Genomic DNA, 16,901 nt, shown 5'->3' on the forward strand with positions numbered 1-16,901 from the left:
TGGCCAGACCCCACACTCACTCGTTCACACACACTTCAACACTCCATGTCTGGCTCTCCCTTGGCAGGTGTGGGCTCCAGGCCAATAGTGTGAGCCGAATGCCTGCCAGGCTGAGTGGGCAAACAAGCCCAGTAGGCCCGAGCAAAACGCAGGCAAAGGCGTCACTGTCCACACAGGTTTCAAGCTGGAAAGGAATATTTCAAGGATTCCATGACAATAACACAATAATGTCAGTGATGATGGCGGTGATGGTGATGGTGATGTCGGCGACGTCAGTGATGGTGGTAGTAATGTCAGTGATGGTGGTGAAGCTAATTATATGGTGGTGTTGGTGGCAGAGGTGTGATGTCATTTATGATGGTGGAGGTGGTAGTGATGGTGACATCAGTGGCAGAGGTGATATAGAATCTGGCGGTGGTAATGATGTCATCACTGGTGGTGGTGACGATAGTGCTGACTTTCATTCTGCCAACAAAAACTGACTGTCTCTAATGGTACTCTTTAAATAGTGCCAGAGGAAAAGATGAGATTCAAGGAAGGGACTGAAGGGGATTGCAGTGGGGAGGGCTCTGATATTGATGATGGTGTTGGTGGTGAGGGCAATCATGGTGGAGATGAAAACAGTGACTAATTCATTCTGAAAAAACTAGTGCCCAGCACACTTCCAATGAGCAAGGCCTAGACATAATATCTTTAAATGAATCACCATGGCCATGAGCATAGAGATAAAGAAAATGGAAGCAGCCAGGCCCCATCCAAGCTTTCCAAAACTTGGTCCTGAGCCAGATATGAAAGCCTGGATTGGATTGGCTGCATTTCTTCCAAGCTCTCACCCTCACCTCTCTTTCACTCTTCTTCTAAGCCTCTTCCCTGGAGAATTCATTCATTTATTCCTTCTTCTCTGTCTACATTGAATGACCCCAAGGCCACTTTTTGTTCCTGGAGTTAGGATAATAGCTCTCTACCCACTAACAACTGCACAGAGGCACCGTGGATAAAACTCCAAGTTCTCTGGGCCCCAGGGTCTGTGTTTCCCCGCTCAGAGAGGAAGAAAGAAGGTGGGCTTTTGCACCTACCCTCAGGCTTGCCAGCAGAACCGAGTCCTGGCCTGAAGCCACCAGACGTTTGGTCAGTGGGGAGGAAGGGATACTCCCTCCTTTCAGGAGGAAGAACATAGCTACTAGGAAGGGCCTCCACTGCCCAGGACCCAACCCCAAAGGACAGCTGGTGGGCTGGAGCTTCAGGAGGTCACGAACAAGGGCACGTGACCCCTACCCTCACAATTATACAGAAGCTGTACTAATTGGGTAATTAATATGTTCCACGCCTTGTGCTAAGCACTCACATGCTTTATCTAACAGAATCAGAATTCTGATTCTGATTTCACCCTCATGACTGAATTCAAATTCAGAAACAGGTGCAGTCATTACCCTCTCATTACCAGCGAGGAACCTGAGGCACTGGGTTACACAGCTAGTGATTTGCCAAGTCCGGATGTGAATGCTGATGGGCGAACCCCAGGGCCCCACTGTTATGCCATGGTATTGGCTCTTGGGCAGCTTCCGTTTTCACCTCTTTCCCTGCCCACAGCCTCACTTGGCGTCTGCCATCCTCCCGCAGCCCACACTGAGTCTCCTGTCTGGTCCTCTGCAGAGCAGGCCCTCATCTCACAGGCCACCCCACCCTTGGAAGCTGAAGCCCCACCGATGGGCCGAGATGGTCCAGGGCTGGATGACAGGGGTGGTGTGTGCAGGAAGCTCTGTCCTACTTCCCTCGTCCCTCTCTATGCCTTCGATTACCCCAGTAAGTGTGGGAGGGCCCAGATGCAGCCATGTTTACTGCATCTTGTTTTGAAACAAAGCTCTGAACATTCCTTGTGCATTCCTTCTCCAGGATGGGGAGTGGGCTGGGGATCTGGGGTTGCAGGAAGTCAGTCTGCAGGGGTGAGTGTGGGGACCCAAGATGGGGCTGGCAGGTCCCGCATGGAAGCAGCAGCAGCAGCAAAGCCTGGGCAGCTGGGGTGGGCCAAGTGTTGTGAGGGGAGAGGCGCGCAGCTCTGGGAGACAGGGTGGAGGAGGGCTGTGCAGGAGTAGCCTCTCTTTCCTATCCCTGCCCCTGCCGACCTTTCTCTGGACCAGCCCCCATGGCAGAGACCCCCTGGATGGAACAAGACCAAGGCAGAGAGGAGGGAATTTCCAGTTGGTGCCAAGTGCCATCAGCCACACTGCTCAAGAGGGAAAAGGACTTATTTCTGGGACCTCAAACAAAAGCACTAGCTCCACTGTCCTGCCAGACCCTGGTGCTCGCTGAGCTTGTAGTGGGGAAAAGATTCACAACCAGAAATGAAGGAGGCTGGTGGCAGGCGTAGGAGGGTGGAGTCACAAGCAATAGCATTTAGTCTGGGCGCACATTAGAATCACCAAGGGAGCTTTTTAAAAATAACCAATTCCCAGGGCCCACCAATTAAACCAGCATATCTAGGGGTGGGGCCAGGGCACTGGTCTTTTTCAAAAGCTCCCAGGTGGTTCTAAAGTGCGGTCAGGAATGAGAGCACCTGAGTTCAGAACAGGAGTTTAATGAAGGGGGATTAGTGATCAGCTGGTTTGACTCCTTCCTTTCACTTAGAGGGAGTTCAAGGAAGTCCTCACAGTGAGTGATTATGGACCAGAGAGGACAGGAGTGACTGTGCAGGGCACTGTCCAGGAGCAGAGCTTGTCTCCGCAGTCGATCTCCTGTTACTCTCCTTCCTGGATCACACCAATGGCTGCCCTCTTTCCAGGAGCTCTGGAATAGACCTCCCTACCCTCCCATCTTAGAGCCCTTCAGCTGACTGACTCTAGAATTAAGCATTCCAAGTTCTATTCTGAGCTGGCACATAAAAGAATTTCTTTAGGGAGTTAATAAGAGCCAAAGTCTCAAAAGTCTGACCCTCACCTGCAGTGATATGCAAATGGTACCCGAACACCGGTAGTGCAGCATTCAGAGGCTGGGAGCAAATAGGATGCAAATGTATGCAATCATTATGCAAACAAGGGCAGCCCAGATTAATGGCCTCAATCTTTCAACTAGACAGCAGCTGTCTCTTTAGGTACGGGCATGGCTGACATAGAGGACTGAATTGTCTCCTGTCAGAAGCATCCTGAGGAAGGGTCAGCTCTCAGGTCAAGAGGAGGGATTGTTCGGACACCTGGCTTGCCGATGCTCTGCTCTGAGAAATCTGCGCAAAGATGTCTGTCAGCCAGGCAGGATATTCTTCTCTGCCCGGGCTCCTCACTCAAGTCCCAGGATCAATGCTAGGCACTGAACTTTGTGGGGAGAGTAGTGGTGATAGGGATGATGGAGGTGGTGGAGGTCATGGGAGAGGTAATGGTGGCAGTGATAGAGTCGGAAATAGTTGAGAAGACGGCAGAGGTGGAGGTGAGGGTGATGAAGTTCCTGGTAATGATAGTGACATGAACAACAGAGATAATGGCGACAACAGAGGTGAAAATGGGCTTGGAGGAGATGAGAGCCGTGGCGGTAGTGAGGACAAATATAATGGAGGTACTGGTAGTGGCAGCAGTGGTGACAGCGATAGTGGAGGTGATACTGGATGTGATTCTGCAGATGAAGTGGAGGTGACAGAGGTCATGTTAGTGGCAGTCATAGTGGAGAGGATGGCAATGCAGAGGTGAGGGGTGGAAGTCATGGGGAGGAGGAAAATAGTGACGCTGCCATCACAAAGGATAGAAATGATGACAATGGCAGGTCGTGGTGGTAATGGTGAAGATCAAGGTGGCGGCTCAAGTGCTAGAGGCCATGGTAGAGTGGTGGGGGCAATGAAGGTCATTGTAGTGACCAGTATGAGATGAGGGTAACGGAGCAGTGGCAGAGAAGATGAAGATGATGGTGGGGGGAGTTGGTGACAATGAGTTCTCAAAACTCCTAGCTCAATAGGAAAGGGAGCTAGAGAACGTGGCAGAACAAAGGGACAAGGAGGGGCGGTAAACTTGAATAAGAGATACAAGGTCTGTTGTGTTGGGGAGAGGAAGCGTGAGGCCCCCAACCACAGGCCTAAAGAAGGCTCAGAGGCAACACCAGACTTCTCTCTCCTTGGCAGACTCGGTATGCACTCCAGTTTAACTCAGTAAGTGGGGTAGGCCTGAAGTCTGCCAGTGATCAGTAGGATGGCCTGAGATTGGGGAAATCCCAGCCCCCATTAGTCCTCAGTTTCCCCCTCTGAAATGGAGGACAACATGAAGTCCCAGTGCATGCCCCATGGCTGACTAGTGGTGCATGTGTAGTGGAATGGGGCTGCCATATGTGTGTGGGGTGGGGGTGATGTCAAGATGTCAAGAAATAGCCCATGATAACTGGGCTGGGGAAATATTGACAAACGTCTTCTCAGGGCAACTCAAAGCAATGGCCTCTTGTCACTTCCATCCCATGGCTTGGATCCTCTCCATTTCTCCATCATCCCCACCTCATCTTGGTCACCGCACTGAAGGTCACCAGAGCTGTTTCCCTGACTGTCCTCACACCTCTCTTTCCCTCCTAGAAGGCCAGACCCTAAGTGGGCTGCAGTGTGAATTGGTTAGTCCTTGGACTCTGGAATCGGGCCCCAGGTAATAGTTGTGTGACCGTGGACAATATACTTAACCTCTTTGAGCCTCTGTTTTCTTACCTAGAAATTAGAAATAACAATACCTGCCTTACAGGTTGTCATATGGCTATGTCTATGATGCATTTAGCCCAGCAAACTTCAACTCAAAGAAATGGTAGCTGTTGGAAAGCCACAGAAGTAGTCAGGTTCAGAATTAACAGTTATTCTGTAACCCAAGAAGCTGTAGCCACAGGAGAGAGGACCTCTGCAGGATCTGTGGCTTCCCACAGCCACAAGGTGCAGCCTCCAGGGTGAGCCACCTCCTCTTTCCTGTGGAGCCTGCACTTGCGTGTGCCAGCCTACAGAGGGCGCTCCTCCTCCTCCACAAGCCCAGGACTCCATGGGGAGGCCTGGCTGCCCCAGGGACCAGGCACCCTGCCCAGGTTGCAAGAGTCCTGGGCAATCCCTGTGCTCTGGGGCAGAGGTGTTGCCGAGAGGGAGGAAGCCTAACTGGCTGGCCCAGAGCTGCTTTGGGTCTGAAAGGGGGACAGGGAGAACTCTGTTGTTCATGGCTCTCAGAGGCCCTACGCCTTGTACTCTAGCTGCAGATTTGATGGGGAAGGAGCTTGGGACCAGGGGAGCCTCGGGTTTCCCCGGAAGCATTTCCCAGCAGCCCTAGGACCCTGTGAGCAGGTGCAGTGGGACCCACGCGCCGCCTCTACTCCTCCTTTCCTGGCTGGGAATCCTTCCTGCCCCCCAGCACACACACACATTCTCAGTGTAGTTCCGTGTGATTCACTGTGAGTGGTCATCATCATGGCCCGCATCATGGCCTGAGGAGAGCAGGGACCTCAGCTGAGTCATCTCCCCGAATGGTAATGAGGGCAGTCTGGAGAGGATCTGTCCTTCAGCCTCCTCCCTGGGTTCTCGGTCTCCATCCCCTCACCATGCGCAGGCTCACCCAGGGAGCTGCTGCTTCACCAGCAGGGAACTGCTCTGCCTCACCAGGCCCGTGTGGCACAGGGTGCAGCTGTGCAAGCCATGCCCTCTGGCCACAGGGCAGGTCATTAGGCCAGCACTCATCCCCTGCCACGGTCAGGGCTGTGTGGGGCTGGAATCAGAGGCCTCCTCCGTTTCCTCAACCTGATTCCTAAACATTACCTGTTTCACTGTGAAAAACCATCCACGGACCTCTCCTGTGGTTTTCTACGCCCAAGACCAGCAGTGTTCAGTAGAAACAGAATGTGAGTGAACCACAATGTATTTTAAAATTTTAATAGCCACATTTAAGAAGAAAAAAAAACAGGTGAAAAAAATGTGTTTAGCCCAATATATTCATAATATATTCATAATATATTGTTTCAATGTGGGCTGGGCACGGTGGCTCATGTCTGTAATCCCAGCACTTTGGGAGGCTGAGGTGGGCGGATCACTTGAGGTCAGGTGTTCAAGACCAGCCTGGCCAACATGATGAAACCCTGTCTGTACTAAAAACACAAAAATTAGCCAGGCGTGGTGGCATGTGCCTGTAATTCCAGCCAGTTGGGAGGCTGAGGCAGGAGAATCACTTGAACCCGGGAGGTGGAGGTTGCAGTGAGCCGAGATTGCACCACTGCCCTCCAGCCTGGGTGACAGAGTAAGACTCCATCTCAAAAAAAAAAAAAAAAAAATATATATATATATATATATACACACTCATATATATACACACATATATATAGTTTCAATATGGACCCAATATAAAATAATTAATAAAAATTTTACCTTTTTTGGCACAATGTCTTCAAAATCTGGCATATATTTTATACCTTTAACACATTGTAATTGGGAACAGCAGCATTTCAAATGCTCAGAAGCGCGTGTGGCTAGCAGCTCCCATATTAGACTTCACTAGCAATTGTTAGCTCCTGGTACCATCTTTACAGGCAGGTGAGTCTCCTAGGAGCCTGAAGTAGCCGTGGCCGAGAGGTCTGATGAGCTTCAGTTTCTCTACCTGAGAGCCCAGCCCTTGAGAACCTCCTGGGAAGCGGGTGAGCCTTGCTCCATGGCCCCTGGCTCACAGCTGGATGCGCCCTCAATTCCTGACCTGAGGGCTCCCGCTCACAGGAAGCTGCCATCTGGTGCAGTCCCTCTAGAGGACAGAGGAAGGTTCAGGAGGCGCCCTCCTCAAATCCAGTCCTCCGGGTCATTCAAGGCCCCAGGCTGCACTCCCAGAGCTCCTTGCCCTGGGCCATGCTCCCACTTGATGCCAGGGCTGTGCTTCCGCTCTGCGTGAGGGGAACCTGAAAGGAAAGTTAATATTTAGATAGTGGAAAGGAGAGAGTAAGGAAGGAGATCTAGGAAGGCAACAGTCTGGCCAAGGGTCTGGAGGTGGGAGGTGGCGGGACAGGAGATGACAGGGAGCCCAGGGGGAATCAGAGGAGAGAAAAGAGGAACAGCCGTCGCCCTTGGAGAGGGGTGTGTGTATGAACGCTAAATGCCGAGCCTGGACAGAATGGAGCCATGGAAGTCTCTGAGCCAGGGAAGGAATTCAGTGAGATTAGGATTTGAGGCACATTAGTCTGGGGGCTGTACAGAAAGGACTGGGAAGGGAAAGATGAATGGGAAAGTAAGTGGGGTAATTAAAAACATAGGCAGGAACGCAGAGCACTTGGACCTTCTGTGGTTGGCCCCAGGGAGCTCAGCCTGGGATGCGGGCCTCTGTGCCAGAAGTCTGCACAGGGGACTGGGCCAAGGGCTTTGAGGTGGGCAGCCCAGGAGTCCTGGGGCCCCGCCCCCTCTGCCTGTCTCCAGGAGAAACTGGACAGCTCCCACAGAGGGACTTGCAGAATCAGTGGTTTCTGGGGATGTGACTGTGAGTTGGGTGTGGGTTTGCTTCTCCCTCCTATACATCCATCACCACCCGTTCTCTGCCCTGAATGCCAGGGTCTGAGGGCTGAGCTGCCAGCCCCGGGCTCCTGCAAAGCCAACATATAATTCCGGGCCACTGAGAACCCAGGCAAGACTTTTGTGAGAATGAAACAAGACAGGCCCCTCTGCGCAGACACAGCCTCTTGGCAGATGGTGCCTTCGTGCTAAGCAAAAAGTGCCCGGCGCGGGCTGGGTTTCAATCCCCACCACACCCTTGGCTGAGGCCTGGCACACGAACCATGTAACCATGCACGGCAGTCCTGCATAATTCCCAGTGCTGGGGGAAATGGTATGAAAGGGGTGAGTCATACTTGAAAACCACAAGGCACCAGAGAAGAGACCTTCATATGAGACCCCCTACCTGTCCTGCTTTCTCCTTCTCCCCTGGACCAGGGGCCCAGAGCTACTGGGGGACTGGGCAAAGGGAGGTACAGCAAGAGCAAACTCGCTGGATCCAGGGAGTCATAGCAGCAGAGTCTCAGGCCCAGGCACAAAGCCTGCATACATCTCTCTCCTGGAGCCAAGTGAGAACAGTCCTAGGAGAGAGGCAGGACAGAGACTAGAGTCTTGTTTTTAAAAAAACTGAGGCCAAAAGAAGTTCAGTGGTCTATTCAAGATGATGCAGCTAATAAGTAAGGGTGGACAATGAGAGGCAAAGTCACAGGGTCGCGAAGAGGCATCAGGCAGACCTAGAAAGAGTCCCAGCTCTGACTCTGAGCATTCATTGAAGTTCTTCAAGTATCAGTCTGCTCATCTGTAAAATGTGGCTAATAGCTACGGTTATTCCTAGGATTAAAGGCAGCAGTGTATGTAAAACACTTAATGACAATTATAGAAACTGGGACTCAAAGCCCAATTTCTTGCCCAGGGAGGGGAAGCCTCATCCAATGATTGTGTAAGTCCCTGGGCCAGGCTCTCTTGCCTCAATCTGGGGTAACTCCGCAGGCCACCACAGCCCTGGAGCTTCCCAGGGAATCACCTGCGACTGCCCACCTCTGCTCTTCTCTCCCCACAGGTGAGGGGCATGCCCCCAAGAGCACTCCTCATGCAAATGCCCATGTGCACATCTTCATCAGAGTCTGCTTCCCGGGTGTATTGTTTCCATGGCTGCTGTAACGAATTACCACAAACTTGGTGGCTTAACGTAATGCACATTCATTCTCTTACAGTTCTGGAGGCCAGGAGTCTGGAATCAGTTTCACTGGGTTTGAGTCATGGTGTCATCAGGGCTGGTTCCTTCTGGAGACTCTAGGGGAGGATCTGTTTCCTCACCTTTTCTAGCCTCTGGGTGCTGCCTGAATTCCTGGGCTAGTGGCCGCTTTCTCATGTTACTCCAACCTTGCTTCCATTGTCACATCTCCTACTTCCTCCTCTGACCTTCACCCAAATAATCCAGGATAATCTTCCCATCTCAAGATCCCTTTTTTTTTTGTTTGTTTTTTTGAGGGGGGTCCCACTCTGTCACCCAGTCTGGAGTATAGAGGCACCACCATGGCTCACTGCAGCCTTGACCTCCCAAGCTCAAGCAATTCTCCCACCTCAGCCTCCTGAGTAGCTGGGACCACAGGCATACACCACCTCACCCAGCTAATTGTTTTTATTTTTTTTGTAGAGATGGGGCCTCACTTTGTTGCCCAGGCTGGTCTCGAACTCCTGGCTTCATGCAATCCTCCTGCCTTGGCCTCCCAAAGTTCTGGAAATTACAGACATGAGCCACCGTGCCTGGCCAAGATCCCTAACTTAATTACATCTGCAAAGTCCCTTTTGCCATTCACAGGTTCTGGAAATTAGGATGGGGATATTTTGGGGGACTATTATTTAGCCCACCACACCGAAGAATCTAACCAAAGAAAGCAGCTGCCTGCCTGCCGTGGCCCTCCTCATTGCCTACCAAGCATCCTCTTGTTGACACCTCCCCAGCAAGGGCAGTCTGACTCCATCACAGGATGGTAGGAGGGGTCTGGCTATGGAAGGCCTGTCTCTGGAGTCAGTGAGCCCCATCGGCCTGAGGGTGTGTGATACCCAGCTATCAGGAAGGCTTAAGCAAGCTGGAAGCCTTTGAAATTCAGAAATACCTGTCCCCTCTTTTCTCTGCCTCTCAGCCTATGTCACATTTCAAGACTTGGCTGCTGCAAGAAGCCTTCCCCAGAGCAGACAGAACAGCTCCCTCTTCTCCAGCCTCCACCATGCTCGATGGTAGCGCCACTGGTGCCCACCCCACAGCCCACTGCATGCATCTGTCATTGCATGCCTGCCTCTCCCCTCGACTGTGCAGTAGGTCTTTCTCATTTTCCCACCCGCTCGATGCTTAGCATGGGGTCTGCTCCCCTGGAGAGCAGAGACCTTCTCTGCTTCCAATCAAATAAATGCTTGCAGAACTGGGTCATGCCGAGCCAATCCACGATTCCCAAGGAGGAAGACAGAAGCGTGAGGTGTCAGCTGAGTGCCCTGGCGGCTCAGTCTGAATCAGTGCAGGCTGGGATGCCCTGGGGAGGCCCCCCTCTACATTTCCATCAATCCGGGTCTGGCAGCTGGTGGGGTGACATGCTGCTGCTCCCGCAGGTCTGCCTGCTTGTCTCCCTGGCTCAGAGCAACTCCATAACCAGACCCAAGCTCGCCTGTTCACCAGTCCCAGCGACCGTGCAACAGTTTTCCCATTGTCCATACTTTTCAGAGTAGTCCATAGTCTCTGTGTGTCCTTCTCTCTTATTCTCCCTGTAACTCGCTCCCCTTTATCCCACCGAAACTGCCCTCCCGAAAATCACAACCACCTCTGTGCTGCCCAGTCCACAGGACACCACTCAGTCCTTACCATAACAGGCTGCTGCCGCCTCCTGTCCTGGCACCCATGCCTCCGGCTTCTGCATCTCTTCATGAGAGAACTATCTGGCCTTGGACCAAACCTGGCCCACATGGAATACCAGGGGGATTCACACCACAGGAGCAGCCCTTGAAGGAAGGGCGGGGAGCTGGTGGATACACACCCCAGATTCCCCACCCCTCAATGGGACAAGTCTGAGACCTGTTCTGTACACTCAGAGGGTCCACAGGGGGCTGAACCTCAGTGTTCCACAGCAGTAGCTGCTGGGTAACTCTTATCTACCTTTTTCTCTTCCCTGTCTCACTTCCCTACTCCCTCACATGCTGCCTGGGATCATCTTCCAAACAAACAACTACACCCAAATCCTTGTCAGAACGCCTGTTTAGTGGGGGCGGGGAACGAACCTAAGGCAACATATTCAATCATGGTACTCTCCTCAATGCCAATAAGAAAAGACCAGGCCCCTTCACTCAGTATTCAAGACCTCAGTGATCCTGCCCTCGGTCTGCCTCTTTGACACCAACTCTTACCTTTTCCAGCCTCAAATGTATACTCTGGGCTGGGCACGGTGGCTCTCGCCTGTAATCCCAGCACTTTGGGAGGCCGAGGGGCTTGAGGTGAGGAGTTCGAGACTGGCCTGGCCAACATGGTGAAACCCCTTCTCTACTAAAAATAAAAAAAGTTAGCTGGGTGTGGTGGTGTATGCCTGTAGTCCTAGCTACACAGGAGGCTGAAGCAGGAGAATCACTTGAACCTGGGAGGCGGAGGTTGCAGTGAGCTGAGATCACACCACTGCACTCCAGCCTGGGCAACAGAGCGAGACTCCATCTCAAAAAAATATATATATATATAGACTCTGGCAACACAAAATTTCTCATCTGCTTTGTGACTTAGCCCAGGCATTTCATCTAGGAAGTCTTCCTTCTAAGTCCAGAGGTCAGTGAGTCCTTGGGCTTCCTGCCGCATCCTAAGGTGAGCACTTCTATGAGTCAGCCACAAGGAAGAACTAACCAGGTTGGAGTGGGCTGTTGGCCCAAAGTCGAGCTCTATAAGGCTACAGTGGGCTGCTCTGTAGCCAGCCATGTGTGCACTCTCCCCAGCCCCTGCAGGCATGCAGGAAGCCCCTTCTTGCCTAGTGGTGTGCTGAAGTCAGCTTGCACTGGCTCAAAAGAATGAAACTTGTGCACCTCTTCCAATTCTGCATTCAGTGGCATTATGCGGGTTGTCTGAAATCGGCCATGGCAAGAGTATTTACACCACAGAAATTGGCAATTGCTACAAATCAGGGGTTTCATTTTCTTCAAAGAGTGACCATGGCCTCCCCTCCCGCCATGTGCCATAATCCTGAGTATGTCTATGGGTTCATAGTACAGGTCCCAGGTCTGAGGTAGGGCAGAATCAGCTTGGGGGAAGGGGTGTTGACTGGCAGCATGGTGCCAAGATAGATGTGGAGCCAGGGGTCAGAGTGCAGCTGGGTGAAGTGGAAACCAAAGGAGGGATGAGAGGAGCTCATGGGACTGGGGGACAAAGGCCAGGGATGTGTGTGTGTAGAAAAGAGAGACTCCAAAAAAGAAATGGAGAGAGACCGCAAGGAAGAGACACGGAGAGAAGAGAAAGAGAGACATGGAGACACAGACAAAACAAAACACACAGATGGAGGGAGGAAGACAGAGTGAGACAGCAAATAGAGACAGAGGCAGAAACAGAGAGCGAGAGACAGCTTGAGACTGGGAAGAAATGACAGAGTGGAGGAAGCCAAGGGCAGAAATAGAAGAATTTAGCGACAAAAACACAAACTGGAGAGTGACAAACAAAGACCGTAGCAGCAGAGGGGGCCCAGGAGGGTGCAGCCCAGGCCTAGCTGGGGCCCACGGTGCATGAGGCAGCTTGCAAGAGAGGCTCAGGGCCCACTTAGGACAAGGCCTCCCATGCCCTCTAGCCCCAGCCATCATGTGAATACCTCCTTAGGTGTCCATCAACTACTTGAAGATGTGAATGTTTGATTGCTTCTCCAATTTAGGCATTAAATCCCTCAGTAATTCAATAATGCATTGTCCAATTACTCACATGACACGCAACTTTAAATTAGGAAAAAATATTTAGACAATTCAATTGCTAAGTGATCTGATTGTTTCTGAAATTCCCTCATAATGCTCCCTTGAGTTATTCTCCCTTCTTAAATCAACCTGAGAAAGGGATGTGCCGACTCAGCAGTCTGTTTCGTGGCTCTACCTGGCTGAATTCAGTACAACCTTTAGATTAGAATCCCCGGATTCAGGCACTTTACCTTGTCCAGTGGTGTGCTGAAGTCAGCTTGCTGGAAAAAAAAGAAATTTTCACACCTTTTCTTAATTCTGTATTCAGTGACATCATGTTGATAGCTTGAAATTGGCTGTGGTGGGAGTATTTACACCATGGAAATTGGCAACTGCTACAAACCAGGGCATTTGTTTTCTTTAAAGAGCCACCACTGCCTTTATTCACCTCCCATTCTCCCACCAATCTGTGGCTCCCAGGTGGGATAAAACCCTGAGCAGATTTGTGGGTTTACAGCATTTTCTCCAGGGCCCAGCTGGGAGCCTCCCTAAAGGGGCAGAGCAGAATCAGTTGGCTTGGAGGTTTGGGAGAGTCAACTGAGCAGCATAGGACCAAGCTGGGAATTCCAGGGCCCTTCCCTGGCCTCTGTCCCAGGGATCATTGTGCCTCCCCATCAAGACAGCACAGTCTGGAACAAAGAGCTCCTGCCTGAACATTGGGAGAACTCAGGTATCACTCGGTGTCGGTCAAGGAAACCCAGGCTCTCAGCAAGGGACTGGCTCCTGGTCACCAGCAGGGTGGATGGGATGGGCATGTCTGCTGGGCTTCAGTTTCATGTCCCGTTTTTCTAAGCTGCTCACACTCAAGAGTCCCAGAAAGTTTGTTGTGCTACTTCTAAATAGAGAAAAGTTTTGTCTCCATAAATTTATACTCTCCACTGCCTTCTCAGGAAGCTGAGTTCCGGTCACAGGTGACCCTTTGTGCTGCCATCTTGAAGGAGCTGGGTAGGCAAATTAGGGACAGGAGGGGCTAGGGAAGTGGGAGACCTATGTGGGAGGAGGTCGGGGAGAGGCTGGAGATAACTATGGAAGAAGGATTTCATGCGTCTCCGTGGGGTATGAGACCATCTTCTGAATCTTCCCACCCAAATTGTCAGTATACTCAACCTTGCTCCCTGATGTCTTTGAGTGAGTGGAATCTGGAGGGGAGAGGGTGGTGGCAGGTTGGAAAGAAGGATGAGGGACCAGCCCCACTGGTTACATGTGGAGAGGACAAGGTACACGGAGGAGGAAGGCAGGCCTGGCAGAGCTCGGATATCTGTGGGAGGAGGAGGCAGGTTCTTGCCTCTCTCTTCCTCTGGGAAGCAGCTTGTTTGGGAAATCCAAGCCCAAGTCCATCCAGGGCAAGTGCCTTGATTTTCCCTTGTGAGGAAGAAAAGGGCTTTCCTGACCCAGGTGGAGGAGAAGACTGAGGTAAGGTCAATCAAAGGGACAAAGCTAACCCCTATGCCATCAAGAATGTATGTGCAGTGCTGAGTACTATTCTTTGGATCTGAGTTGTGCTGAATGTTGGTTTACAGAGCTCCAGAACCCCCAAGTGTAGAATGACTCATTCACCGATGTCATGTGTGTAGAGAAGAGATCTGCAAGCCTGGAAGATTCACCTCTTCAGGCTCTTGTTCTCTGTCCCACCAGCCTAGTAATATGGGCAGGTCTTAACTTTATAAAGAGGCCCCACCAACCACAATTCCATGCAAAGCTTGCTGCAGAGACCCAACTCTGAGGGCAAGGACCCCAGGCCAGACAGCAGACATCTGGGCATCTCTCTTTCTCTCTTTCTGTCTCTTTTCCTCCTCCTCCTGCTCCTCCTCTTCCTCTTCTTCCTCTTCCTCCTCCTGCTCCTCCTCCTCTTTTTTTCCCCCAGTCTGAGCCCTCACTCCCCACCAGCTAACTAGCCCAGAGCAAGCAGCTAAATATAGTTCCTTATTCTTTGACTCGTAGAAATCAGCCACAAACTGTCTGTCAACATGAATTTCTCAGCTCAGTTGTTCTAGCCATGAGCAGCTGCTGCTCCTGATACCTCACCGGGCTGCTTTCAAGTTCATCTTTGGTGGGGTCTGCATGGAAGGAAAACACAAATTTGAGAGGGCAGCTTTAGAAAGTGTGAAGCAGGCATAGACTTTGAAATTGGAGAGACAGGAACCAAATCTTAGCTTGACCACTTCCTAGCTGTGTGATCCTCTGCTGGCTCAATTATTGAGCTCTTACTTAGATTCTGGGAGATGCTCTAAGATCTTTCCAATAAATTCTCATTTTTGCTCAGGCTAATGTGAGTTGGGCTTCTGTCACTTGCAAGCTGAAGAACAAGAACTTGCTTCTCAACCCCTTGGGTCCTCTGCTGATGGCCTCTTCCATCCATCCTCACTCACATGTTCCATTCCCACATTTTGTAATCTCTTACCCCTAAAAAGTTCCAAAGCTGTTTTCTTTCTCTTTTACTTTTAAGAAAGATTTTTTTCAAGTGTAACACACTTACTGTATAGTCTCAATTTGTTGGGGTATAGACGTGAAATTGTTTTCTAACTTCCCTGAGCCTCACTGTCTTCATCTGTACAATGGGACTACTATTGCCTGGCTCACAGGACTGCTAGTACGGTCAACCAGGAGCCTAGATGGAAAGCTTCTAGCCCAGGCCTGGCACAGTGGGAGGGCTGGGTAGCTGTCCATTCCTCTCCCTGTGTGGAAAGTTATTCTTTACCTATCATACAGTAGAACAGAGACTAGAATTATAATGCCTGCCCCCAGAAAGTGGCTTTATTGAGATGTACAAAATATTCTACATTAATTTTTATTTCATTCTCACATTTATTGAGATGAACAAAATCAGTGTTATGGATTGTTATAGACACAGTATCTGTCCCTGTGCCCTGACCCTGACTGTGGGGCTGTCAAATGTGCTTCCTGGGGAACCAGATACACCAGACACACCACACATACACATAAACACACACAGGAACACATGAAGCCAAGCAAATTCAGAGACAATTTGATGAGTGTAACACACACACAGGAGGGTATATGCACATTTGTGAGTGCACTGCAGGCCCATGGCTGGATGAAGCATGGGAAATGGGGGAATCCACAGGGCGCACGTAGCCCGCCAGTCCTGGCTCTCAGCGCTCTCCTTCTGGGCCAGGCCTGGGCCATGAGTGTGTTGAGAGGCTTTGGCGCCCTCTGCTGACTGCGGTCCTCCCTGCAGCCCTCTCCAACCTAGCCAGAGCAGGTGCAGCAGGCCCAGGGAAGCCAGGAGTCTAGGAAGGGGGAAAACCAGAAGGGAAGAGACTGAAAGGAGGTAAAGAATGGAGGGAGAAGAGAACCAGAGCCTATACTGTCCCCAAAGCCACCAGGATGGAGGACCCAGCTATGCAGCTACTCACTGACCACAGCAGCTGCTTACAGACAGGAGCATCACCTCCCAGGTGCTCATGATGACCCTCTAGAGACCCTGTGGTGGCACAGCTGGTGGTGTGAAGGGCACAGGCCCCAGAAAGTTCCTCAGGCTCTGGCTGTGATGCCTTGTAAGTCCATGTGGCAGAACCATCAACCAGACCAGTGAACTTTTCCACCTCCTCTGGGAATGCCCAGGGCCAGACCTTCAATCCTGCAGGCTAGGGAGCTTGATGATGGCAAACATGGACTTGGGAACCAGACTGACCTAGGCAGAGTGCCTGCACTGCCTCTCACTAGCTGTGTGACCTTGGGCTCCTAATCTCTCCCTGTCTCTGCAACCTCATCTGCAAAGTGAGGGGAGTAAGACAGCTGCAGTCTGGATGAAATAAAAATCCATGTAGAGGCCAGGCATAGTGGCTCACACCTGTAATCCCAGCACTTTGGGAAGCCAAGGCAGGCAGATCACTTGAGGTCAGCAGTTCAAGACCAGCGTGGACAACATGGTGAAACCCCGTCTCTACTAAAAATACAAAACTTAGCTGGATGTGGTGGCACGTGCCTGTAGTCCCAGCTACTCCAGAGGCTGAGGCAGGAGAATTGCTTGAACCTGGGAGGTGAGGTTGCAGTGAGCCAAGATCATACCACTGCACTCCAGCCTGGGTGACACAGCGAGACTCCATCTCAAAAAAAAATCCACGTAGAGTGCAGCCCAGGGCCTGACGCAAAGTGCATAATAAATGCTAGCTACTAGCATTACTGTTGTGGTTGTTGTTGCCCTTGCCACGAGCTTCACGAGAGATGAAGGACATAGTTTCATCAGGGCCTCTGCAGCTGACATGGCTCCTGGGAAGTGGAGGGAAGGTGGGATCATCAGAATCTTATGTTTGCATAAGGCCATGATGTCAGGCTGTTAGATTCCTGTTAGGAACACCTGTCCCAATTGTCTGACCTTCTTTCTTCTAGGGTGGCATAGCCCTGTTCCTCTGCAGGACTCATCACAGCCAGGGAGGCCCCTCTTCTGGTGTTTTCAGACTCAGGGACACCGAGACTCACTTCTTTCTCATGACATAACCTCTAAGTTACAACACTCAGAAGCTGTCAG

Source organism: Pan troglodytes, chromosome 16 (genome assembly GCF_028858775.2).
Source record: "Pan troglodytes isolate AG18354 chromosome 16, NHGRI_mPanTro3-v2.0_pri, whole genome shotgun sequence".
Lineage (NCBI taxonomy): Eukaryota > Metazoa > Chordata > Mammalia > Primates > Hominidae > Pan > Pan troglodytes.